A 17018-nucleotide genomic window follows, 5' to 3' on the forward strand; every position below is an offset into this window, starting at 1 on the left:
CTCGTCATGCAGCACTGTGCTCGTGTACTGGTGACGAGCCTGGGCTCGTCAGGAGCCTGCCCGCGCAATGGAACGCTCAGCACAGCGGGGGAATTATCCTCGCGTGTGAGCATTCCACGGCTCATGACGAGCCCAAGCTCGTAAACACCACACGAGCACCATGCTGCATGACGAGCCTGGGGTTAAATTGCAGTGAAAAACATGAAAATACAGTTCCTCTGACTCGGTAGCTCCATCCGGGGCTACCGCGATACTGAATACAACAGAGTCTAAAAATTCCAGCCAACTGCGTCAATACAGGTTAGCAAAAGCGTTGACAGACTCGGAGACAGTACCTTGTGGTGTTGCAGATGACACAATGGTACGAGCTGGTCCGGGGCAACCATCGCAGTTGCGATGTTAGAGGGAAGTGTTGCAGCATGCGGTGTCCTCACGGCTCGGTGCAGGCAGTTGCTCATTGATGGCGTTGGTTATACCAAGGCTTGCACTGCAGGGTAAGAAGGTACTCGTTGCGGTGCGGCGACAGAGCCGGTCGATGTTCGAATTGGACAGTGACGGAGTAGATGACATCAGTGCAGCGTGTAGTGAAGCGGTATGGAGTGCGATGCCCACAGGATGCGGTGCAAGTAGAGACTCGTTGACGGAGTCGATAAGACCAGGGTTGCATTGTGAAACAAGGTGGTGCTCTCTACGGGTGCCTTCAGGACACAGAATCCTGTGACGGACTCGGTGACAGAGTCAGTTACCCTTTTTTTCTATGGCAACTTGAAACCAGCGGTTCTAGAGATGGTGCCCAGAAGCTTAGTGAAGTCTTTGATGTTCCTGAGACCTTGTGAACAAGGGGCAAGCTCCACTTCAAGCTCTTAGAGATCTTCCTCAAGCAGGGGACAAAGCACACCGCAAAGTCTTTCTCCTGTACTTGGCAGAAAAAAGCCACTGCAAGCCAACCCCAGACTGCACACAGCAAAGGGCAGTACTAATAGTGAAAGACGAAATTGGCAGTATTTCACTATCAGGACTTGCCACATACACCAGGGCATGTCTTACCTTTCACATACATGCACCTTGCTCACAGGGGTACCTTGGGCCTACCTTAGGGGTGACTAACATGCAAGAAAAGGGAAGGTCAGGGCATGGTAAGTGGGTGCACTTGCCAAGTCAACATGGCAGTACTAGACTGCACACAGGCTCTGCAATGGCAGGCCTGAGTTACACTTACAGGCTGCTTATGTGGGTGGCACAGTCAGTGCTGCAGACCCACTAGTAGCCTTTGATTCACAGGTCCTGGGCACACACAGTGCACTATACTTGGGACTGACTAGTAAGTAAATCAAATATGCCAAACAGGAAATCACTAATCAACAACAATATTTTACAAAGGGCACACTTGCACTTTGGCACTCGCCCGAAGTGGCAAAATGCCCAATGCATCTAGGCCAGAAAAAACAAAGTCCTACACTGAGCAAAAACATGTCAAAACAGGGGAAACCCACACCAATATTGCCAGGTCTAACAATCATGGATTTCAACAGTTGCATCACCTTCTGTCCCGAATCCCTGCCCACCTCAAACCCAGCAGTAGAACAAGATCTAGACCCCAGACCAGTTGGTACACAGCAGAACTCAGACCAATGAAACTTCACTGCAAACAACTGGAGCATGAATGAGGAAAGGTAATGAGCCAGGACAATGCAGACATATTTGTGAAGCCTTTGCATTGTCCTTGCATCATGCAAGGACAACAAAAAGGCTTCTGTAATATTTTCAAAGCCATGCTAAGACTGATTTGTGTGGCCTTGCGTGTTGTAAAGAAATGTAACGCAAGGCAGCTGCGTGCACTACGTTACATTACATTTCAACTTGGGAGATTTTCCATGGATGGAGCATGGGCATTACACTGCATCCACCCATGTATTTTGGCCCATTATCAGATTTAGAAAGACTTTTAAACCTGAGATGGGCACAACAATGCTATGATTTCCAAAGTGAGACATAAAATGGAGAAATATCTTTATTTCTCTCAGTTATTTCCTCTTTCCACATGTGCTGCATTCTCCAGCACAAGATGATATAGGACAGTGCCACTTAGGATTGTTTTGTGCAGGAAGGTGTTCCTTCATGCACAAAAGCAATCCTGCCTGTAACCCAGACACCCTTGCACAACTGTGTAAGGGTGCCTGCATTGGTGATAGGCTGTCCATAGTGCACCAGTGCAAGGAGAGAGCAGAAATTATCGATATCCTTGGATGTAGGGAGAATTTCTGCTCCCCCCTTTTCACACAAAGCGGCATAACAACTTTGATTGCTGCCCTGTGTTATGTGAAAATTAAGTAAATGAGCCCCGCTGTCTGAAGTTAAAGACTGACAAGACTGAAATCATGTTCTTTGGGAAGAGCACATCATTGTAAGACTCCCCCTGCTGGCCTACAGAGCTAGAACTGACAACACACCAAGATCCTCAGGATCATCATCGACAACAAACTCAACTTGTCTGCCAAAGTCAATGCTGTCACCACCTCATGCTTCCATATCCTAAAGATGCTGAGGAAATTTCCAAATGTCTCTTAATCAGCACTCAGAAAACCATCAAACATGCCCTTGTCACACACAAGCTGGACTACGGGAATACCCTCTTTGCCGGGATCAACATAAAAGTCACCCATAGCCTTCAGACCATTCAGAACTTGGCTGCCAGAATCCCACACCGCACTCAATCAAGAATTTGTCAATCAATCACAAATTTGTAGAGCATTCAACTTACCCGTGAGGGTCTCAAGGTGCTGGGGGATAAAAGGGGGGGCGCGCTACTGTTTGAACAGCCAGCTCTTGAGTAGCCTCCTGAAGGTCAGCAGGCCTTGGGTCTATCGTAGGCTCAGTGGGAGGGTGTTCCAGGTCTTGGCGGCGAGGTGGGAGAAGGACCTGCCGCCGGTGGTTGTTCTTCAGATGCGAGGGATGGTGGCGAGGGCAAGGTTGGCGGAACGGAGCTGGCGGTAGAAGAAGAGTCGTCTGTTGAGGTAGGCTGGACCGGTCTTGTGGAGTGCCTTGTGTGCGTGGATGAGGAGCTTGAAATAAATCCTCTTGTTGACGGGGAGCCAGTGCAGGTTTCTCAGGTGGGGAGTGATGTGGCTGTGTCGTGGTACGTCGAAGATCAGGCGTGCAGAGGCGTTTTGAATGTGCTGCAGTCGTTTGATGAGCTTGGCCGGGGCTTGCTCGTAGAGGGCGTTTTCATAGTCGAGTCTGCTACTGATGAGGGCCTGGGTGACAGTTCTTCTTGTATCTATAGGGATCCACCTGTAGATTTTGCGGAGCATCCGGACGGTGTTAAAACAGGATGAGGAGACTGCCTTGACTTGCTTGGTCATGGAGAGTGTTGAGTCGAAGATGACTCCCAGGTTGTGTGCATGGTCGGTGGGTGTCGGGGCTGCTTCCAGTCCCATAGGCCACCAGGGGTCGTCCCAGGCTGAAGGGTTGGAGCCCAGGATGAGTACCTCCGTCTTGTCCGTGTTCAGCTTCAGTCGACTGATCTTCATCCAGTCGGCGACGACCTTCATTCCTTCGTGGAGGTTGGATTTGGCGGTGAGGGGGTCCTTAGTGAGGGAGAGGATCAGTTGAGTGTCGTCGGTGTAGGAGATTATCTTGAGGTCGTGCTGTTGGGCGACATGTGCGAGCGGGCCATGTAGATGTTGAACAGTGTCGGGCTGAGGGATGATCCCTGCAGTACGCCGCAGATTATCTTGGAGGCTTAGGATCAGAATGGGGGAGGCGGACACTCTGGGTTCTGCAGGAGAGGATGGTGATGTGTTTTATCTAGGAACCCGAATCAATATTGTGACTTTATGCCCTTGTACGGCTATAATCAATAATATCCCTATGATGACATAAGAATCAGATCCATATTTTAGTAAATCGCCCTTGCAGTCCAAGGCACGGCAAAATCTACTTCCTTGGATTCCTAGAAAGCACACCGAGTTCTTTCAACACACCAAACCTCCAGCAACCTGGGAAATCCCCACTTGCTTTGTTTGGATCTGTAATAGAACTCCTGCAAGCACTATAAGAACGGCCAGTTCTTAGTGACATCTTTATTTACGTCTTATGTCCAAACCTTACGTCAAACTCGGCATCTTTCAGGTATAAATATACCAACATTGCCTTAAGCAAACACACGGTGGTGATTTTGGAGCAGAGCAGCAGTCTACTTGCCGAGAGCTCAGCAGACGCGAGAAGCCCACGGACGCTGCCCCTCCTCTTTGATGCTCTGAGAAAGACGCTGTCTTTTCTCCTGCCGAGAAAATCCAGCTCCAGCGTTTCCAGCCTACCCTTGCGGGTGACTGGGATATCGAGTCCTGTGAGAGAGATACCAGACCTCCTACATTCTATTCCAAAGGTACAGTGCTGACTAAACCCTTAGAGAGAATTCTTGAACAGATTCTTGGCAACAAACCTACTTAACTTAAACTGCTACTTACTTACTCCTTCCCACGTATTAGGCTTAGGTCAGGTACACCGGGGTAGGCGTAGTTTATAAGCACCAGTTGAGCACATTAGCCTATGTATATAAGTATGTATATATTTTATCCATTTTAAAGTATCTTATGGCTAATAAACCGTATCAATGCTTTTACAGTATTATTTTATAATACTCTTTTTACCGTACGTACTTTACTTTATATTAAGTATTGCAATTGTGGCAATCCATTTCTCTTGCATGAGAAGGAAGACTGTTCAATAAATAATACCTTTTATTGAAAACGCCCGTCTCTCTCTTCTCTGCATTCTGGTGAAACTAAGAACGCACATCTGACTGAGTGAAATAACTGTCTATTGTTTTCACACAACTCTAGAGATTTACTCTTATTCTGAGGGAGCAAAGTTGTCATGTTTATGCGGTTGTCGGAAGCTGAATCCCTTCTTGTCTGAGCCAGGGAAGCTGATCCCTTCCTATTCATTCAAGAAAGTTTCCAGTGACCTCTGAGCTAGCTGGCGCCAACCTAAATTAAGTCTAACATAGTCAGTAGAGACCTAGAAGACCTCAGTCCTACGTCTACACTGCTGTTTATGTTATTCCAATGCGCAGGGCCTATAGGGAAAATAGGAACTACACTACAAAGGAAGTGGTCCATTCCAGGGTCTTGTTTTTGATCCTTGCGTTGTGGAGGCGTGTGCATAGTGTGCAGTGACAGACGGTGTCGAAGGAGGCGGAGAGGTCCAGGAGGATGAAGGCCGCGGTTTCACCGTTGTCCAGCAGGGTCCCGATTTCGTCCATGGCGGCGATGAGAACAGTCTTGGAGCTGTGGTTGCTGCAGAACCCTGATTGGGAAGGGTCCAGGATGCTGTTTCCTTTGAAGTATTGGGTTAGCTGTCTGTTGACAATCTTCTCAATGACCTTGGCTGGGAACGGAAGCAGGGAGATGGGCCGGAAGTTTTGAGGTCTCTCCGGTCTGCCTTGGAAATTTTGAGTAGGGCGTTGATCTCGGCGTGTTTCCAATTCTCTGGGAAGGTTGCGGTCTCGAAGGAGAGGTTGATGACATTGCGCAGGTGGGGTGCGATGGAGCTGATGACTTTGTTTAAGATGTTGTGTGGGAGTGGGTCTGACGGGGAGCCGGGGTGGATTGTGCTCTTGGTCTTGATGGTGTCATCTATGTTCACGTTGGCCCAGGCTGGCAGGGGGTCGTGGTTGATGGTGTGTGGAGTGTCTGGAGTGTAGATGTCTGTTGGGGCTGTCTGGGTGATGAAGCTGTCATGGATGTCAGCGATTTTGCGGTGGAGGAAGGTGGCGAGGGAGTCGCACAGGGCTTGCAACAGCTGGATGTCGTTTGGTGTTGGAGCTGGGGTTGGAGAGTTCCTTTACCATGTTGAAGAGCTCCTTGATGTTGTCTGTGTTGTTGTCGAGGCGGTCTTTGAAGGAGGTCCTCTTGGCAGACCTGATGAGGTGATGGTGTTTGCGGATGGCATCTTTGTGGGCTGCGAGGATGTCCGGTGTCTTTTCATTGTGCCGTTTCTTCTCTAATTTCCGCCAAGTTCGCTTGGAGGCTAGGGGTTCTGGGGTGAACCAGTTAGGTCTCTTGCTGGTGTCTCTGTGGGTGTGTTTCTTCAGCGGGGCGAGGGTGTTGGCGCAGTCGTTGATCCAGCTTCTGAAGTTGCAGGCGGCGTCGTCGATTTTGGAGGTGTCGGTGGGTGGGCTGAGAGCGAGGTTTGCATGTAGTTGGTCTTCCGTGATTTTGCTCCAGCAGCGGCGGGGATCTGTTGGGTGCAGTGGCGTGTGGTGGGTTTCTGGAAGGTGAAGTGGATGCAGCGGTGGTCGGTCCAGAGGAGTTTGGTTGTGTGGCTGAAGGAGACGTGGGAGCTTGAGGATAAGACGGGGTCAAGTGTGTGGCCGGCGGAATGGGTAGGTGTTGTGGCGAGCTGCCTCAGTCCGAGGTTGGCAAGGTTGTCGATCATCACACCACACCTGATGGAGCTCCACTGGCTCCCCATTCACAAAGAAGAACTATTTCAACTCCTCACCCACAGTTTCAAGGCACTACATAACACTGGTTCAGCATACCTCAAAAATTACATCTACTTTCTCAAAACTGCCAGACACCTCCACTCATCCAGACTCCTGCTTGCACACATCATACATACTGGAAAACTTGATCGGGTGGCTCAAAACTTGATCTGGTAGTAGAGCATTCTCCTACATTGCCTCCAAAGTATGGAACAACATGCCGCTACTCATAAGAGCCTCCTCTTCACTTCTTGAATACCACAAAATGCTGAAGAAAGGATTACATAGCTTAAGTATACATTGGGTGGAATGCCTGGTTATTTATAAAGAAGTTATATTTGAAGAAAATGTCATTGTTGTTAGTTAAGTTTATTGGTCCAGGTACCATTGAAATTATTGAAAATTGGGCTCCTGTGTGGTTAAAACTACCCCAGTAAATGGAAATCCACCCTGTGTTTCATGTGTCTTTGTAAAACAAAAGCTCTGTTGTGCAAAAGCATGTCTTCCTCAAAATCCTTCACTAATTCCTATGAATGGTTAAACTCAATTCTGCAACTGCTGTCTAACCGAACTCAGACCCACACCAGGAGCCAACGCCAGGAACCTCAGAATGATTATCAACAGCAAACTGGACATGACTACACAAGTCAAAGCTGTCACTCCATCCTGCTTCCATGCCCTGAAGATGGTGAGGAAGATCTTCAGATGTCTCTTAAGCAGCACAACAGAAACTCAAAGCCCAATCACCTAAACGTTAGTCATTGGGAATGCCCCGGGCTCACCAAGTAACTCATTAGAAAACTATGACCCAGAACTCAGCAGCCAGACTCAACCTCCCACACAGAAATCACATTACACTACACATCTAGGAGCTACACCTACTTCCAATACACAAATGCACTAAATTTGTTCTCCTTACACACACATTATGGGCACTCCATAACTCGTGCCCCACCTCCCTGAACAATTGCATCTCCTTCCACCAGCCATCCAAACACCTCCGCTCCACCGAGCTCCAACTTTACCAACATCCCACGCATTCACAGAACCAGATCAAGTGGGCGAGCATTTTCTTACATTGTTCCTAAAGCATGGATGGACCTCCCCATCCCCTTCAGGGCCTCATCATTGCTGCCTGAATTCTGCAAGAAGCTGAAGACCTGGCTTTTAAATAAACCAACATACGACAGGTAACGCTGGGCATGCACACCTACTTAGTGCCAGGATACCCTTGCAGGTGATAGTGAACTTTACCAATACACATGACATATTTTAACATAACATAATGTAACATAACATAACAGTTCAATTGAGACATTTAGTTAACTGGAAAGAGTTCATCCCTGAGGAGCTATCGTTGGAGGCGGTCTCTAATCGTCATGCTCTTCAACTGCTATGTGAGTTCTATAATAGTATTATGGATAAATTAGGAGTTCAGCTGCTAAAACATTGACCTTTAAGAGAACACTGTCAAGATGCACAGAACATAGTTACCTTTGCATTTCATTCCTGCATGTTGAAATGTTACTCTAAACTGTTGGAAATCACATATCTTCAGCATGGCACATGGACATGGTATGATAAACACATGAGCAAGAACAAGATTGACTACTTGTCCGCTGGAGCCAGAGGAATATCAAGAGACTTGCGCATGGTGGAAACTATCTTTAATGCTAGAGTTTCAGTTCCTTGCAATCTCTAGTGTCCTTACTAGGGAATCCAGAGACATAGTTGTTGCAGCCACCACCTAGTGGTATTTCACAAACCTCACAAACTGTTGCTTTGTTGGTCAACGAAAGACTGAACTGGTTTGGACAGGTATTCCAAGAGATCACTTGTGTTAAAGGACATAGATGTTGCAACTTGAACACTGATTCTGGAGTCATCCATGAGTATTATGAACCTTTATATTTAGCAATTCTTTGATTTTAGGAGAATGGCTTGAAGGCCCCTCATCTTGCAGTGATTTCATAACCTTTCTAGACAGGTAAGGTATTAAGATAGTGTTTTAAAAGGATTGCTGGTTGTTAGGTGAACTATTTGACATTAATGTACATTTATTGTGTTGAAGACTATGAAGCAGTCACATTGTAAATGTAAATGTAATGGGCATTTATAGAGCGCTGCTACCACTCCAAGGAGTATCTTGGCGCTTACACAACCCAGGTGGAAGAGTTGGATAGGGAAAGAAGTCCAGTTTCTTAAACACAGCCACTACACTAGGGTTCTACACAGAGAGTCAGACATGGAGAAAATCCAAGTTTTCAATGCCTTCCTAAAAGGGGCTTCTTGGGAGAAAGACCGCAAGGAAAGGGGGAGTTTGTTCCAGGCCTTGGTTCCTAGTACAAAGATGGATTTGCCACCCTTTGTAGCCAGTTTAAAGCGGGGAATGGTAAGTAAGTTCTGACTAGCGGATCTTAGGCAGCGTGCTGGTTAGTATCTTTTGAACCCCCTTCGTAAATAGGTCGGGCCACGTTGATGGAAGGCCCTAAAAGTAATCAAGAGAAGTTTAAACAGAATTCTCTTTCCTATTGGCAGCCAGTGTGAGATATTTAGAGCTGCAGAGGCAGATGATCTACGGGGCAGACGCAGTACGAGGCGGGCAGCCGCGTTTTGGATCATCTGCAATTTGTGGAGCACGATTTTGTTTGCTCCAGCATAAAGTCCATTGCAGTAAGAGGAAGGAGGTCAAAAAATTTCCTGAGTGCTTTAATAATTTGGAAGCACATACCTGCCACTGCTACAGCCTGAGGTTTGAAGGATAGGCAGTTGTCAAACTTTATGCCTAGGTTGCGGGCGGATGCAATTGTGTTAGGTGGAGCTTCTGCATCCGATGGCCAGCATACTGTGGGGGAAAAAGGATTATTGATCCCTATGGGTAGAATTTCCGTTTTTCCGGCGTTGCACTTTAGATGGTTGTTATTCATCCACTTGAATGTAGCTGCAAGACAGTTCCTAAGGTCTTCCTCGGCACCTGGTTGTTCCTTATCCAGCACCAAAATCAGTTGGGTGTCGTCAGCGTATGAAATAGAACTGATCCTGAATGACTCGATCAAGTTCATCAGGGGTGCCATATATAGATTGAAAAGGACAGGGCTCAAACTGGAGCCCTGTGGCACCCCTGAGCTGACGTTTTTAGCCTCAGACTGATATGGGCCAAGCACTGTTATTTGGCGTCTGTTTGTAAGGAAGTTCCTACACCAAGTCAACACCTGTCCTCCCACACCTGCGGCAGCCAACCGGTCCAGTAAGATGTTATGGGACACGGTATCGAAGGCTGCCGACAGGTCAAGAAGGATAAGGACAGCCTGTTTTCCCCGATCCATTGCTGCTCTTAAAGTTTCAGCAGAGTATAGTAAAGCTGATTCGGTAGAGTGTTCTGACCGAAAGCCGGACTGATTCGGATGGAGAACGTTATTCTTCTCCAAAAAGTTTGTCAGTTGACTATTGACAAACTTTTCAGTCAGCTTAGATAAGATGGGTAGCAGAGAGATCGTGCGCAGGTTGGAAAGGGTAGTAGGATCGGCCAGGGCCTTTTTTTGGAGTGGCTTGACAGCTGCAAGTTTCCAGTCCTCTGGGATACTTGCTGTTGCTAGAGAAGAATTGATGATACTGTTAATCATAGGATTAACTATCTCTATTAGATGGTGCAACACCGGAGGAGGACAGGGATCAAAAGGGGAACCTGATTTGCTGGCTAAAATAGCTTTGGCAGTTTCCTCCAGGGGGACTGGGCCAAACTCGTCAAAGCGGAGGGGGGAAGTCATCTTCGCTATCTGTTCACCATCCGTTGTGATGTTAGTTTCTGATGGGAAGGTATTAGTGATAGTTAGGATTTTGTTATCAAAATAATCAGATATCGCGTTACAGAGATCTTGTGATGGAGGGATCTCTTGCGATAGAGCTGAGGGCTTGATAAAATCCTTAACAATCCTAAAGATAGCTTTTTGTTCTTGGCCTGCAGAAGAAATGGCCTGTAGGTAATGGGCTTTTTTTGCAAATTTTAATCCTACATGATACTTCCGTCTAGCTGCTATATAGATGTTACGTGCGGCTGTGTCGTAATTACGACGCCACCTCCGTTCTAGAGTTTTCACTTCGCCTAGCTCAGCCTTAAGAGCTGATGAAAACCACGGGGCATTTTTTTTCTTATTCCTAGGTTTCATGTTCTCATTATTAGCTGGTATAAGCAACTTGCCCGCTCCAGCAATCCAATCACAAAAGATGTGATAGTCTGAAGAAGTACAATCTGTGAAAGTTGGTAATTCATTTTTAAGTTTTTCAACAATGTCGGCTCTTTTGGCTAATGTCTTCCAATTCGGAGTGGGTTTTATATAGGGGTTATCTGTACCTTTTAGGGAGTTAGAAAAGGATTTCCGGGTTTCAGCTATAAGGAAGGGAATTAAAAAATGATCAGTCCATACCTGAGGGCAGGGAGGTTTAACTATCAGGCTGGAAAAATTAGAGCAGATACCATCTAATAGATGTCCTGCTTGATGTGTTGGTTCACGATTCAGCAAAGTGAGTCCCAACACTTCAATTGTGTCTAGGAAGCAACTGACTCCAGGATCAGTTGGGGCCTCAAGATGTAAGTTGAGGTCCCCCAACACCGTAAAATTAGAGAACCTGAGAGTTAAATCACTCAACACGTCACCAACAGAGTCTAGAAATGTGGAGGGTGGGCCTGGGGGGCAATATATAAGGACTCCAGAAAATTCAGAGAGTCATGAATTGCTAGAGAGAAAGCTAGTGCTTCTGATCTTTTAGCTCCGTCAATGCTTCCATAGTGCATTTGAAATTATTCCGATAGATAATTGCAAGACCCCCTCCTCGTTGTTCCTGCCTATCCAACCGTAGGATATGATAGTCATGTGGTAGGGCTATGGCAAGGGCAGGATTAGACCATGGCTTCAGCCATGTTTCCGTGATGAAAAGACAATCCAGATGAGATTCAGTAATAAGATCAAAGATGTTCTGAGCGTTTTTTACTAAGGAGCGGGCGTTAATTAGCCCACCTCGAAGTAAAATAGAATCGCTGGATGTCTCTGACGGCAAGTCAGAATTTAAAGTTAGCCGGCAGTGAGCACAACAAGCCGGGCCATGCCAAGTGTGGGGAACTAAGGAGCGATGACAGGGAGCATGAGGACCCCGAAGTGATAGTAAATAATCACGTGACATACTTGAATCAGGAGGCATCCTGGGGCGATAAGAATGAAGATCAGAGTCTCCCGCCTCTCGCGCCTCCTTAGCGCTGACGGGCGCAGACGGGCAGACTCTGGCTTGACTCAGGCGAGAGACAGGCGCTTCCGCTGCGCGTCACCGCTGCGCGGGAGAATGTGAGCTTTAAATACAGGCTCACCTGGTGTCCACGCAGAGCACTAGAGCGCTCTGACCAGTGGCACACTTAATCCAGAGCAGTCCCAAGATGGCGGCCGGGCACCTCGAGCAACACTAATAAACCACAGTGGGGACACAATTTAAGTGCAGGTATGTGGGCAGACTGGTAGGAGTTAAAAAACAAACAATACAATTAATTTTTCACGTTTTGTGAAAAACGATACATTTTTTAAAAAGTTACAGCGCTGCGCGCCTAAACACACTCTAGCACTAATGCGCGTTTTAAAACAGGTACAGCTTTCCCTAAGGTCGAGCCACACTAGGTGCTCGCCTTAAATACAGGCTCACCTGGTGTCCGCGCAGAGCACTAGAGCGCTCTGACCAGTGGCACACTTAATCCAGAGCAGTCCCAAGATGGCGGCCGGGCGCCTCGAGCAACACTAATAAACCACAGTGGGGACACAATTTAAGTGCAGGTATGTGGGCGGACTGGTAGGAGTTAAAAAACAAAGAATACAATTAATTTTTCAAGTTTTGTGAAAAACGATAAATTTTTTAAAAAGTTACAGCGCTGCGCGCCTAAACACACGCTAGCACTAATGCGCGTTTTAAAACAGGTACAGCTTTCCCTAAGGTCGAGCCACACTAGGTGCTCGCCTTAAATACAGGCTCACCTGGTGTCCACGCAGAGCACTAGAGCGCTCTGACCAGTGGCACACTTAATCCAGAGCAGTCCCAAGATGGCGGCCGGGCGCCTCGAGCAACACTAATAAACCACAGTGGGGACACAATTTAAGTGCAGGTATGTGGGCGGACTGGTAGGAGTTAAAAAACAAAGAATACAATTAATTTTTCAAGTTTTGTGAAAAACGATAAATTTTTTAAAAAGTTACAGCGCTGCACGTCTAAACACACGCTAGCAGTAATGCGCGTTTTAAAACAGGTACAGCTTTCCCTAAGGTCGAGCCACACTAGGTGCTCGCCTTAAATACAGGCTCACCTGGTGTCCACGCAGAGCACTAGAGCGCTCTGACCAGTGGCACACTTAATCCAGAGCAGTCCCAAGATGGCGGCCGGGCGCCTCGAGCAACACTAATAAACCACAGTGGGGACACAATTTAAGTGCAGGTATGTGGGCGGACTGGTAGGAGTTAAAAAACAAAGAATACAATTAATTTTTCAAGTTTTGTGAAAAACGATAAATTTTTTAAAAAGTTACAGCGCTGCGCGCCTAAACACACGCTAGCACTAATGCTCGTTTTAAAACAGGTACAGCTTTCCCTAAGGTCGAGCCACACTAGGTGCTCGCCTTAAATACAGGCTCACCTGGTGTCCACGCAGAGCACTAGAGCGCTCTGACCAGTGGCACACTTAATCCAGAGCAGTCCCAAGATGGCGGCCGGGCGCCTCGAGCAACACTAATAAACCACAGTGGGGACACAATTTAAGTGCAGGTATTTTGGGCGGACTGGTAGGAGTTAAAAAACAAAGAATACAATTAATTTTTCAAGTTTTGTGAAAAACGATACATTTTAAAAAACAGTTACAGCGCTGCGCGCCTAAACACACGCTAGCACTAATGCGCGTTTTAAAACAGGTACAGCTTTCCCTAAGGTCGAGCCACACTAGGTGCTCGCCTTAAATACAGGCTCACCTGGTGTCCACGCAGAGCACTAGAGCGCTCTGACCAGTGGCACACTTAATCCAGAGCAGTCCCAAGATGGCGGCCGGGAGCCTCGAGCAACACTAATAAACCACAGTGGGGACACAATTTAAGTGCAGGTATTTTGGGCGGACTGGTAGGAGTTAAAAAACAAAGAATACAATTAATTTTTCAAGTTTTGTGAAAAACGATAAATTTTTTAAAAAGTTACAGCGCTGCGCGCCTAAACACACACTAGCACTAATGCGCGTTTTAAAACAGGTACAGCTTTCCCTGAGGTCGAGCCACACTAGGTGCTCGCCTTAAATACAGGCTCACCTGGTGTCCACGCAGAGCACTAGAGCGCTCTGACCAGTGGCACACTTAATCCAGAGCAGTCCCAAGATGGCGGCCGGGCGCCTCGAGCAACACTAATAAACCACAGTGGGGACATTGAAACTCTTATTCCACAATGTACCAATAACATTTGTTACAAATGATCTAATTTTTGGGGGGGCATTAGGCACACACATAACTTTAGTTATCTATAGAGAATCAGAAATATGGAGATTGTCAAAAAAGTATAACAAATGTAATATTAGACCTAAGGCTCTTGTAAATAGATTGCACTGCTCCTGCTGTGCAGACCATGGAGAGTTGTGAAACTAGGGTGGTTGGCGATATGTATTTTCTCTATATTTCTTTTTTCCTCTTCCCCTTTCCTCTCGTCTACTTTGAATTACTGTATTGATGGTGTATGATTGGCAGCAGATTTGAATAAGTTTGAAGCACATGTTCCTCTATACTCTTTAAAGAAGAATCATTCTCTACCATATTTGCCAAAAATAACTATCAAGGATGGTGTTGCTGACTGGTAGGTATGGGAGTCAGGTGCTGCAGGCAACCAGGAAAATTGGACCACTGTTAGTTTATTATCTGAATTTTAGTGGTAATTTTGCAGCAATTACGCCTAAGACAGAAAGCAGTTACTGGCTAGTGAACTCAAGAAAAAAAATGACACCAAATCGCCAGCTCCTCTGTACATTCCTTACCCTCGAAGAAAACATCAGAAGTAGGATGAATCCTTCCTATGAAGAAGCCTGAGCTATTTTTATGGTCTGTACTTGAACACAGGTACTTGAAGTGATCCCAAAGGGCAGTAGTCCACCCCCTCTACTGCCTGAGGGACAACAAAAGACGAAGAAGGACTCCAGCTTCTGTAGAGTACAGGACCCTGTTTTAACCATTTTGGATTAAGGCATGGACTCAATGAGCCTTCCACCCTGAAATATGCGGAGCTGAATGATTCATGGAGAATCTAGACAAATCACCAAAGAATCCCACAAGAAAAATGCATCCTTGCTGCCAAAGACTAGCGGTTTGTGTTTCACTCAGCTTTTTGTGTTGGACCTCAAGGTTACCACAAAACCAGTGCAAAGAAATAGCAACCCCCATGGAGGCTTGTCAGTTAACAACATCTGCTGTGATCTACTGAAGGTGTTGCACAACCTGGGAAAAGAAAAATAGGACTGAGGATCGGAGCAGAGAACAGGAGCAGTTCAAACGTTTTAAATGATGGGCAGCAGTGTGAAATGTTCAATTATTATACTACTTATTTTTCTAGAATTAAGTTTTCATAGTTGAAGATTACATCATGTTCTAATTGTACGTCACAGGTTGCATTTCATAGGCATAGTGACAAAGAGCTCAAATTCCGCTATTGGTTGGAGATTGAGGAGAAAAATAGGAGGACTACTTTATTACTTAGACTTCCTAACTACCCTGTTAAAGAGAAAGTTCAACCTTGCAAGCACATCTCCAAACTTCTCTGCAGCATCTACATATCTAACGAAGTACCAGCAAATTCCCCTTTGCCTAATAAAGAAAAATACTGATTTGGAAAGCGTGCCTCCACCTGGCTCTTTCAGATCTCATGGACTGCTGTAGCCTCTTATCCATGGTCTCGATTTCTGTGGTCCTGTTCAATGGAGAAAACCAAGTCCTACCCCCACAACCTCACGGAGTGGTTTATTAGATAAGGTAAATAACAGACAGGTAATAGGTCATACTCCCTGTATACACATGGCTATCCATTTATCCTGCAGCAAAGCATGTGTCTGATAAAGTAGCAGGGTTGCATCTGCCTCAGAACAGCTAACATGCTCTGTCTTCCCTAGGCATTGACCAGATGTTCTTGTGAAAAGTAAGTATACACCAGGTCGAATATGGTCAGTTGGCTCACTTTCAAAATCCCATAATGTTTGAGGTGTGGGCTGTCAATATTGCTGACACAACATGTTCCTTAGAAGCTCTGGATGCCCATTAATAGAATCCTGCTAAATTCCGTTACAAGCTACATCAAAATCAATAGTGGAATAACTAAAAGTAGCTTCAACAATGTAGCAACACTTACATCTGCTCCAATTTGGGCCCCTGCTATACTTCTAAAGCTTGAGGGTATGTGTGTTGTCTCCCCTATGCTTGAAGCATCCTACCAGGCCTTTGGGGCAGTGTGAAGCCATGTCAGCACTGTGACAGGCCCAGGGGAAGCGGGTTCTTCTGTGGGTGTCCTGGAGAAGAAGTAGGGCAGGATGCAGAGGCCAGTGATTGTGGTGGTAGGCTAGCCAATCCAGGACAGTTAGAGGGCCAGAGTGCAACTTCAGGCCGAGACTCAGCAGACTGCTGGGGCCGCTGACACTGCTAGCAATAGGTGATAGCTGTTGGTTGGTGGGATAGGCTGGGGTGTGCTCATGTGGAGGAGACTTGACAGTGGGGAGGACTGGCCAACAAGTGTAACTACATCACTGATCGGAGACTGGTAGTACCTGATCGGAGAAATGGGCATTGCAGGGTTCCTGTGGGATTGGACACCTTTGAGGACCTTGCTGGCCTCTGAGTTGTGGTTGAGCACTTTGCGGAGTACAAAGCCTGCTGGGAATTGCAATTTTTGGATACAACCTATGAGAATAGGTACCCCCAATTTAACCTTGTGGCTTTAGTGGAATGGACATAGTGACTTAATTATGTAAAAAGCATAACTACAGGTAAGGGAGGTGCTCAGCTGGAATCCTCCTCACTGGTACTCTTTGACCTTTGAGGTCACTGTGAAAACTCACTAATGGAATGGCCAAATACATGCTTTCATCATTGTAAACCATGATCATAATGTAATTCTGAAAATCATTAGGACAGCTCCTTCAATATTAGCAAATTAGGAATTCTCACCAAAAAAATCACCCTCTACCTCGGAACAGAGTCAACAGAAAGGGAACCTACAATGACAGATATATTACTGGCAAACAAATGTGAAGGGGGAGCATTGAAAAATATAATAGAAATATTATCGTTCAAGGTCAAGCTTTTATGTGCAGAAAAATGGCTGAAAGGGTTCAGGTGACAGAGGATGACAGAAAAAGTTCGTTGGATGGGGTACTCTGTTGCAAATGCAATTGAGTATCCTGTCCACAAAATTGTAGGTCTTCCTGTCCAATATTGAGTCGGGAGGGCTGCTGCCTTGCTTTCAATCACGCCCTGTTAGATCTGCCAATG

Source organism: Lissotriton vulgaris, chromosome 9, assembly GCF_964263255.1.
Source record: "Lissotriton vulgaris chromosome 9, aLisVul1.2, whole genome shotgun sequence".
NCBI classification, from domain to species: domain Eukaryota; kingdom Metazoa; phylum Chordata; class Amphibia; order Caudata; family Salamandridae; genus Lissotriton; species Lissotriton vulgaris.